Source organism: Momordica charantia (genome assembly GCF_013281855.1).
Source record: "Momordica charantia cultivar OHB3-1 chromosome 3 unlocalized genomic scaffold, Mcharantia_2.0 BLBB01000003.1, whole genome shotgun sequence".
Classification (NCBI taxonomy): Eukaryota; Viridiplantae; Streptophyta; class Magnoliopsida; order Cucurbitales; family Cucurbitaceae; genus Momordica; species Momordica charantia.
The window spans coordinates 11,900,305-11,910,650 of NW_028275161.1; the positions used below are offsets into that span (position 1 = coordinate 11,900,305).

The following is a 10,346-nucleotide window of genomic DNA, read 5'->3' on the forward strand; positions in this document are numbered from 1 at the left end:
CTTGGGATTTGACTACTCATGGCAAGGTACGACTACAACCCGAGGATGTTTCACTAGCTGCTGCAGGATGGTTATATATAGTCAAAAATAAAATTCTGCCAACGGAGCATGATGAGCATGTCACTCAGGATAGGGCACTGCTGGTTTATGCCATGCTAAAGGGCATAGATGTGAATTATGGAGAATTGATCAATACCAGTATCCATGAGTGTGCCCACCGGACACGTGGTAAGCTTTATCACCCACGCTTGGTCACTTCTTTGTGCTTGCGACAAGGTGTGCAGCTCCCGGAGGATCAAATTAAGAGAGATACCCCAGTTGTGGAAGAGAAGAATATTCGGAGAATTATCGCCCATGCGCTACAAAGAAGGGAAGGTACTGGGACATCTCCTACATCGGAGATCCGTCGTCTCCAAGAGGAGAACTAACAGCTGCGAGATCAGGTTCGAGAAGTCGTGCAACATATCTACAACTTGAGGGCTTCATTGGATGTTGCAGTTTTACCTTCATGGCCTCCAGCGCTAGCTGCTATCCTTGGTCATCCATCTTCCAGTACCGACACTGATCCTAGTCCACAACCTCCAACTTCATGAAGGGGAGGTTCCTTCTTTGCTATTTTTTGTGTTTCATTCTTTTGGTTAATGACGTTGTTTGCATATTCTAGCCTTAGTACGCATGTTTTTCTGTATTGATTATGTTTTGAGCTTAGTTGCAGGATGTATAAATTAGTATCGTTTATCTTCTGATCACTTAAAGTATGCCTTCACTTAACCTTAGTTTAGCTTTTCACATGCCTACTTTGAAGCATCTGTGCTGTGCATGTGATTTCATGTCAATGATGATTCTAAGAGATTGTTGAGTTTTCTGTTCTATGCCTGACTAAGCTTTGAGCTATTTCCTTCGTTTATGTGATAAACTCATTTTCTTTTATGTCTTTTTGATCTTTACAGACTTTAAACTTTTTCTTTGCCCCTATATAGGAAGTCCTTGTCCTTTTTACTGTTAAGCCTTTTTCATCAGATGCAAAAGTCTTTTCCCAGTGAGGACACTGTCTCTCTTAAGTATGGGGGGGACAGTCGTTGTGTCAGTCATTGTTTCATTAAGATAAAGTGTTATTTATATTTGAAAAATCATGCTATTTTCTTTTGAAAAAGAGTCAGTTGGAAAGAAAGAAAGTGTTGAAAAGCACTTAGCTTAAAAAATAGAAAGAAAAAAAGAAAAAAAAAGAAAAAAAGAGAGACAAAAGTTACAAAAGAGTAAAAAGAGTCTTGTTGAGAGAAAATAAGAGTGGGGAAAATACATGTGTTAGAAAGAGAAGAGTGGTAAAAACAATGAGAGTTAAAGAAAATGTATTTATGATTTCCGAGTCCTACTGTAGACACCCATTTAGTTTTAGGTTGGGTGTTGACTTTGAAAATAGCAGTAAGGATGGTGATAAGTGGCTTCGTGTTTCTCATTGTTGTCATCTTATGACCTAGCTGTTAGTTTCAAAGACTTTCTACGAGTAGCTGTGGTTGAAACCGATGTTAGTGTGTGGAAACCTCAGGGGCTAGTAGCCGGTCTTTCAGATGTAAAAGTTTCAAGGTAAAAAGGGAGTGTGCAGATTCCTTAGGGGTATTTGAAAACGTTTTCTGTTTTTGAAAGGAAAAAATGATTTTGAAAGTGAAAGTTTTTATCATTTCAAACTTGGTTTATAGTAACTAAGCTTATAAAGGCAATAGAATGGTAGGCTTTGATATCTTTTCCCTGAGACAATTGATGATTGAACATCTCGATTGCTTTTGCTTTGCCTTGTCCATGTGTTAGAAAGCTGATTAAAGTTGCTAAGTTTTGCTTGAGGACAAGCAAAAAGTTAAGTTTGGGGGTGTGATTACGCTTGTTTACATGCGTAAAAAGAAGGTTTTAGATGCTGTTTTTACTATGTTTTAACTTTGTTTCAGACTTTTTCTCGGTCGTTTGAGTTCCAATTCATGCAAAATTCATATATGATTGTTTGTGGTTGGCTTATATTGTATTTATGACATTTTAGGACCATTTGGGAGTGCAAATTAATCAAAAGAAGCAAAAAGACGGAAAAACATCATTGGAGGCGCCAGGCGCCTGAGAGGCTGCAGAAAAAACTGGTTTTCTTCCAACTTTGCCCTTAATGAAACGCGTCTTCCAATGCGTGTTGGTGGTTCCAATTGATGCATACGTGTAGAAGAAGTGTTCCACTATCAGTTTGAGCACGATTTAGTCAGTCAAAAGAGTTGGAAATGGGTGATCCACCAACATTTTAGGACCTACCTAACCAATTTTGCACAGCTATAAATTCCAGCAGCTTCTCCACCAAAATCATCAAGTCTTGCTTCCTTCTCTTGATCATTTTTTGTGTTTCTTTGTTGCTTTCTAAGTACTTTTGAGTTGCTTTCATTAGTTGCTTTTGGTTTTTAAATCCCGAGCACTTTACATTCCTTTATTGAGCTTTGTTTTGTTTCCATTTGTACTTAGTTATTTTCTACTTATTCAAATATATAAAAATCCAGCACTTTGCTTATCTTCCCTTTGCCTTTACTTTATTTTTAGTTAAGAGAGTTGTGTTTTTGGAGGAAAGAGCACGTGACACTCCCCCTTGCTTGAAAGAGAAGGGCGAAGCTCTCAATCCCGAGAAAAACTCTCCGTTAGTTAACTTTTGTTTTTCACACATGCATTCCAATTTCAACCATTTTACTTGCTGTATTTTCCTCAATATGTCTTTCTAAATTCCCGTCTCTAGCCCGGTTATGGATAGTTAGCCTTTTATTTCTAAAAAGGGTTGCTAAGAACTAATGTTTTTGCTTTCCCCTCATTGCTCAACATGTTTTCCCAAAAAGTTAGGATTTAGAGAAGGCCACTGTAAGTCTTAACAAGTCAATACTGAAAAGGTTGCTTATTTGCATTGTTGAGTGGTTAAACCGAGGAGAGGAGCGCCTTAGACATAAGGGTTCCAGTTAAGTAGCCTAGACATAGGACCTTAACTCGAGGTTGCGACTATTTCCATCCTAAAACTAAGATATCTCTCATAATAGACATATTAGGGAATGTCTTAGGACTTTGAACTTGCTTAGACATAAGTCAAGTGAAAAGCGTAGTCGTTGGTTCCTAATGTAAAATGCATATCGTCCTTAGCGTATCCTTGATTCTTTGTTGGCTAACTTGAAGTAATTCGGGCTAGGTTTTACCATTATAAGACCAAATCCCAAATCCAATACCATTATTTTGGACCACTTCCCATTTTACAAGAATCACTCATTTCAACGTTCACTATTCATTAAAACTTTAGACTTTGGAAATTATTTAGAAGTCCTTGAGGATCGATACTTGGATACTCCATCCATTTTATATTACTCTGACAGGTGTGCACTTGCATCTATAGAATTGTTACCACGCTTAGTGCGTGCGTTCAGCATAACCCCAGTCAGCTGCTGCTGTGTAATCAAAGTTCAATTTCTTCAATGCCTAGTATCCTTTATGCTCTAAGTCTAGGGGCAGATGGCAAGCTTTTTTTGTAGACCATCTTGTAGGGGGATGTTCCAAAGGGTGTTTTAAAAGCTGTCCTGTAGGCCCAAAGTGCTTCATCTAGCTTAGATGACTAATCTTTCTGACTGACCCCCACTACCTTTTCTAGAATATTCTTTAACTCCCTATTAGATATTTCAGCCTAACCATTTGCTTGTAGGTGGTAGGTCGTGGTAATCTTGTGCTTCACATTATACTTTGCTAAAAGAGTGGCTACAACTTTATTCACGAAATGTGTACCTTCATCACTGATAAGGGCTCTTGGAGTACCAAAACAAGTGAAGATGTTCTTCGAAAGGAACTTAGTAACCACTTTTGCGTCACTTGTTGGGCATGAGATGGATTCCACCCACTTGGATACGTAGTCTACAACTACCAAAATAAACCACTGCCCATTAAATGGTAGAAACGACCCCATGAAATCAATGCCCCACACATCAAATAGTTCTATTTCCAAAGTATAGGTCAGCGGCATTTCAGACTTCTTGGAAATATTTCGTACGCGTTGGCACTCATTACAACTTTTGACTAAGTTTTGGGCATCTTGATGGCCAAAAATATCCACTTTGTAGTACCTTAGCTGCTGTCCGCTGCCCACCAAAGTGTCCTCCATAAGCGGCTGAGTGCTTGGGATGCTTTGGCTTCAGTGACACATCTTCTAATTATGTTGTCATGTCCCACCTTATATAAGTAAGGATCATCCCAAAAGTAAAAGTTTCATTTATGGAAAAACCTGTTCATTTGCTGTCTCGTCCATCCCTCCAGTTTGATTCCACAAGCTAGAAAATTCGCTATGTCTGCGAACCATGGTTCTTCCTCCTCTGCTTCCTTGTGAGTGACTTTCATGAGCTGTTCATCGGAAAACTATATCTGATTTCCACAGCATCCAACTTCTGGTCAGCTCCCACAATCCGAGATAAATAGTCTGCTACCAAGTTTTCAGATCCCTTCTCGTCTCTAATTTCCAGATCAAACTCTTGCAAAAGAAGTATCCATCCGATCAGTCTTCGTTTGGCATCCATCTTTCAAAGCATGTACTTTAGTGCAGCGTGGTCCGTGTGTACTATGACCTTGGCCCCCATTAAACAAGATCTTAATTTTCAAATGCAAAGACTACTGCGAATAATTCTTTTTCCGTGGTTGTGTAGTTAATTTGTGCTTCCACCAGTGTCTTGCTAGCATAATAGATCGAATGAAGCGTCTTATTCTTCCTCTAAACTAACACAGCACCAACCCCGAAGTCACTTGCGTCGCACATCAGTTCGAACGGCAACTTCAAGTCAAGAGCTTGAATCATGGGTGCATGAGTTAAAGCATGTTTCAACATCGAGAAAGCCTGCACACATTTAGGAGAAAAGTTAAACACGCTATCAATCTCTAATAATGCACAAAGGGGTTTAGCAATTCTAGAAAAGTCGTTTATGAATTGTCTATAGAATCCGGCATGGCATAGGAAGCTTCTTAATCCCTTTGTTGTTGTGGGTTGTTGTAATTGTTCAATACTTCCACTTTTTCTTCATCAACTTCTAATCTTCTTTTTGATACTCGATGCCCTAGCACAATCCCTTGTTGTACCATGAAATGACATTTTCCCAATTTAATACGAAGTTGGTCTCCTCACAACGTTTCAGTACTCTCTGCAGATTTCCTAAACCAGTGGTGAATTTTTCCCCGAATACTGAGAAGTCATCCATAAAGACTTCCACTACAGATTCAACTAGGTTAGAGAATATAGCCATTATGCATCTTTGAAAGGTGGCTGGGGTATTGCAAAGTCCGAATAGCATCCTCCTGAACACGAACGTTCCGTAAGGGCAAGTGAATGTTGTTTTGTGTTGCTCTTATGGTGCAATGGTTATCTGATTATACCCACTATAACCGTCAAGGAAACAGTAGTAGTCTTGACCAGCCAATCTGTCCAACATTTGGTCAATAAACGGCAGGGGGAAATGGTCTTTCTTCGTGACCTTATCGAGCTTTCTGTAGTCTATGAAAATCCTCCAACCAGTCACTGTCTTTGTAGGAATGAGCTCATTCTTTGCTTTCTTTACCATTGTCATTCCCAATTTCCTTTGTACACATTGTACTGGGCTAACCCATTCACTATCTGAGATAGGGTATATAATTCCAGCATCTAACCACTTGAGTATCTCTTTCTTTACCACTTCCTTCATCGTTGGGTTTAACCTTCTCTGATGCTCAACTGAATTCTTGCAATTTTTATCCAGGACAATCTTATGCATGCAGTAGCTGGGGCTAATTCCTTTGATATCCACTATGGTCTAGCCTATAGCTTTTCGGTGCTCCTTTAGTACTGCCAGCAATTCCTCCTCTTTGTTCTTAGGTAAATTGGCTGCAATAATTATTGGCAAGGTCTTGGCTGCTGTAACGCCCCGAGTCCCTCAGGTTAGTTAGTCTCGAATCAGGAGATTTTTCATTTAATTTTAAATTGATTGTTAATTAAATTTATCTATATTTATCGGGCTCTAAACTTCAACTAAATTAATAATTACCGGACTTCGTGTGGTGGGTCTTGTTTTAAGGGGGATGGACCTCTTTTCTCTTGGGCTTGGACTTGTTGGGCGTCCATTGAGGTAATTTTGTTTTAAAACAAAACAAAAAAAAAAAAAAGAAAAGGAAAACCCTAAGCTCCCTCTTCTCCTTCATTCTTACCCTAGCCGCCCACCACCCCCTCCTTCTTGTTGTAAAGTTCAGCAGCCACAAGAGCGTTTCCCGGCGAGGTGCAGCGGTGGCCGATGACGACACGACAGTGGAGTAGCAACCCACGAGCGGCGGTGCTTCTTCGGTTCGAGCAGCAGCGGCGGTGGAGGTGCGGCGCTTCTTCGGATCGGACAGCAGCGACGGCGGCGTGACTTCCCCGACGTCCTAACGGTCGCCGCATAGGTGTGAGGTCGACTCAAAACTGAAGGGCGCGGTTGTGGGTAAGTAGACAAGGGGCACGTGCGTGCGTTAATGTATGCTAAATGGTCTCTAACGTGCTGATTTTGTGGCGTTTAATGCTAATTTTGTTACGTCATTGTGCTAAATAATTCTCCTTGTGTTAGTCGATATACTTGGAGTAGTGTTGGATATTTGTCGATGAAAATGGTGAGTTTTCTGCTTTGCTAAACTGTTGAGTATTGCTGTGGTAATGTTTGTTGCCTGGATATGCATGAATTGTTCGGCGTGTTTTGTGAGCTATTATCCTTAGTAATGCTTCTTAAATAATGACGTTGGATATTGAGCATGATTGGGTTATTATCTCATTATTAGAAAGTTGTCTATGTTGTGGAAGGATGCTGAATTATACTTGTGAGTTGAAAGATTCAGGGTTAGTGGTATAAGAAAGTATATAGTAAGACTCTTGTGAGAGTTGGATTCTTGGAGGGAATGAATGAGTGGGTGCCAGGGCCGCGGGTATAAATGGTCGGGGGCTGACACGCCACTAATGGACTGAATGAGTGAGTGTCAGGGCCTCGGGTATAAATGGTCGGGGGCTGATACGTCACTAATGGAGTATCAAGGCCTCGGGTATAAATGGTCGAGGGTCGATACGAGGAGTCCTTTGGAAGGAAGACTATTGGGGCCTTGGGTATAAATGGTTGATTACGCTTGTTTACATGCGTAAAAAGAAGGTTTTAGATGCTGTTTTTACAATGTTTCAGCTTTGTTTCGGATTTTTCTCGATCATTTGAGTTCCAATTCATGCAAAATTCATATACTATGGTTTGTGGATGGCTTATGTTGTATTTATGACATTTTAGGACCATTTGGGAGTGCAAATTAATCAAAAGAAGCAAAAAGACGAAAAAGTTACATGGGAGGCGCCAGGCGCCTGGGATGCCTGCAGAAAAACAGGTTTTCTTCCAACTTTGCCCTTAATGAAACGCGTCTTCCAATGCGTTTTGGTGGTTCCAACCGATGCATACGTGTAGAAGAAGTGTTCCACTATCAGTTTGAGCACGATTTGGTCAGTCAAAGGAGTTGGAAATGGGTGATTCACCATCGTTTTAGGACCTACCTAACCAATTCTGCACAGCTATAAATTCCAGCAACTTCTCCACCAAATTCATCAAGCCTTGCTTCCTTCTCTTGATCATTTTTAGTGTTTCTTTGTTGCTTTCTAAGTACTTTTGAGTTGCTTTCATTAGTTGCTTTTGGTTTTTAAATCCCGAGTACTTTACATTCTTTTATTGAGCTTTGTTTTGTTTCCATTTGTACTTAGTTATTTTCTACTTATTCAAATATATAAAAATCTAGCACTTTGCTTATCTTCTCTTTGCCTTTACTTTATTTTTAGTTAAGAGAGTTGTGTTTTTGGAGGAAAGAGCACGTGACACTCTCCCTTGCTTGAAAGAGAAGGGCGAAGCTCTCAATCCCGATAAAAACTCTCCGTTAGTTAACTTTTGTTTTTCACACATGCATTCCACATTCAACCATTTTACTTGCTGTATTTTCTTCAATATGTCTTTCTAAATTCCCGTCTCTAGCCCGGTTATGGATAGTTAGCCTTTTATGTCTAAAAAGGGTTGCTAAGAAGTAGTGTTTTTACTTTCCATTCATTGCTCAACATGTTTTCCCAAAAAGTTAGGATTTAGAGAAGGCTACTGTAAGTCTTAACAAGTCAATACTGAAAAGGTTGCTTATTTGCATTGTTGAGTGGTTAAACCGAGGAGAGGAGCGCCTTAGACATAAGGGTTCCGCTTAAGTAGCCTAGACATAGGACCTTAACCCGAGGTTGCGACTATTTCCATCCTAAAACTAAGATATATCTCATAATAGACATATTAGGGAATGTCTTAGGACTTTGAACTTGCTTAGACATAAGTAAAGTGAGAAGCGTAGTCGTTAGTTTCTAAAGTAAAATGCATATTATCCTTAGCATGTCCTTGATTCTTTGTTGGCTAACTTGAAGTAATTCGGGCTAGGTTTTATTATTATAAGTCCAAATCCCAAATCCAAACCATTATTTGTGACCACTTCCCATTTACAAGAATCACTCATTTCAACATTCACTATTCTTTAAAACTTCAGAGTTTGGAAATTGTTTAGAAGTCCTTGAGGATCGATACTTGGATACTCCATCCATTTTATATTACTCTGACAGGTGTGCGCTTGCATCTATATAATTGTTACCACGCTTAGTGCGTGCGTTCAGCAAAACATCCCAGTCAAGTTTTTGGCGCCGTTGCCGGGGACTTTAGTTTTAAAATTATTTTCAAATTCTTTTAGTTTTTATTTTTGTGAATTGTTGTTGGGTGTAATTTCCATCCACCGTTTTTGTTCTATATTTTTGGTCGTTTATCTCACAAGGGTAAGTTAAAGTGCATGAGCACAAGATCTTTTCTTCTACCCCTTGACCCTGAGATTGAGCGGACCCTTCGAAAAACTCGAAAGGAGCAAAGACTTCGAAAACAACTAGAAAAGCAAAAAGAGAGAGAAGGTGAAATCAGTCCTGAAAGTGAGGTAGAGAGTACAAGCACATCAATGGCAGATATTCCACCTCGTGATCCGGTTGATCCACCTGCTGTTAACGGTAATATGAGGGATCATGCGAGAAATGATGAATTCAACCATATCCAGATGGCGGACAACAGAGACGTGGCAATGCGAGAATATGCCGCCACGGCTTTTCAGAACTTTGATTCAGGGATAGTCAACCCTATTCCAGCCCACACAAACTTTGAGCTTAAACCAATGATGTTCCAAATGTTGCAGACAATTGGACATTTTGGAGGGCAGGAACATGAGGATCCACATGATCATCTGAAATCATTCATTCAAATTGCAAATGCATTTCGATTACCTGGTATAACAGACGATGCTCTGAGACTAACACTTTTTCCATTTTCTTTGAAGGACCAAGCTAGAGCATGGCTCAATGCATTTCCACCGGGATCCATCACCACATGGGGGTCGTTAGTGGAGAAGTTCTTAACAAAATTCTTCCCACCTACTCGCCACGCTGATATCAGAGAGGAGATCATCTCCTTTAGACAGTATGATCGTGAACCTGTTCACGAGGCGTGGGAGAGATTTAAAGAACTAATCAGGAAATGTCCGAACCATGGCTTGCCGGCATGCATCCAGATAGAACATTTCTTTAGAGGCTTAGATCATCCTACTAAGATGATGCTAAACAATGCTGCCAACGGAGCCTTTACAAAGAAGACATTCAACGAGATAGTTGACATCCTAAATGACTTAGCTTCACATAACGAACTATGGTGTTCGCAAAGATCTAGGGCAGCACCAAAGAAGCAAGATCCAGCTGGAGTTTTGGCTCTGGACATTGCGACCTCGATGCAAAAAGAGATGGTTACAATGAACCAGAGGCTGAAAGAGATGGCATTGGGAATAAAAAATCCATTAGCCACGCCGATACAACCTGTGCAGTCGGATTATTGCACTCCTGCCCCTGTTTGCCAAGTCAACGATCTCATTTGTTCATTTTGCAGTGAAAACCATATTTATGATAATTGTCCACATAACCCTGCTTCTGTTTTTTTATGTAGGACATGGGAACAATAGGAACTTTAACCCATATTCGAACACCTACAACCCAGGTTGGAGGCACCACCCTAATTTCTCATGGGGAGGTCAAGGAGGTTCGAGCGGTTTTAATCAAGGGCAGAGCCAACAGAACAAGCAGCCCTATGTTCCACCTACACAGCAATACATCCCACCACCGCAACAGCAGTACAATCAGAGAACACAGACTCCACCAGTTCAAAATAACAACTCAAATCTTGAGAATATGATGAAGGAGTACATGGCCCGAACCGACGCAGTGATACAATCCCAAGCGG

At 40.3% G+C, this 10,346-nt stretch overlaps 1 non-coding gene across 1 annotated transcript; it reads right to left on the minus strand.

The window, feature by feature from the left end:
* Positions 1-9,504: 9,504 nt before the first annotated feature.
* Positions 9,505-9,611, minus strand: LOC148212391 (small nucleolar RNA R71). Its single transcript, XR_015790054.1, has one exon. It is a non-coding gene; the product is annotated as a small nucleolar RNA R71 (small nucleolar RNA).
* Positions 9,612-10,346: the final 735 nt, after the last annotated feature.